The sequence below is a fragment of the Agrilus planipennis genome, unplaced genomic scaffold, assembly GCF_000699045.2.
Source record: "Agrilus planipennis isolate EAB-ADULT unplaced genomic scaffold, Apla_2.0 scaffold30, whole genome shotgun sequence".
Classification (NCBI taxonomy): Eukaryota; Metazoa; Arthropoda; class Insecta; order Coleoptera; family Buprestidae; genus Agrilus; species Agrilus planipennis.
The window spans coordinates 405,045-405,570 of record NW_020438923.1 but is presented as its reverse complement, the minus strand read 5'-3'; positions in this window follow the sequence as shown (position 1 = coordinate 405,570).

Sequence of the window (526 nt, the reverse complement as noted above, 5' to 3'; positions counted from 1 at the left end):
AGACCTGGCACCATCGGATTATTATTTGTTCCGGTCACTCCAAAATTTTTTAGACGGTAAAACCTTCACCTCAAATGAGGAGGTCAAAAACCTCCTCGATCAGTTTTTTGCCAGCAAAGACCAAAAATTTTATGAGCGTGGAATTAAGCTACTATCAGAAAGATGACAAAAGGTGTTGGACCAGAACGGTCAACATATGATTTAATAAAGTATTTGTTTATTATACGAAAACTGTCTTTCATTTCCACAAAAAAAAACGAAATGAGTTTCCGAACAACCCTATACATATAAATACAAAAAAAATCAATTATTATCAACGTAATCAAGTACTTATTTCAACAAGATCATCCCATCACTGCCCCTATTTATTACTCCTCTACGTTCATCTAAATATTTACTTCCATTACATTTTCCGAGCTCATGCATGACTATTTCGTTCCTACTTTTACATACTCTATATTTACCCTTTACTGTTCCTTCGTCTAATACTTACAACCTCTACTTTCTTTTCCTATTCTAAACCTTG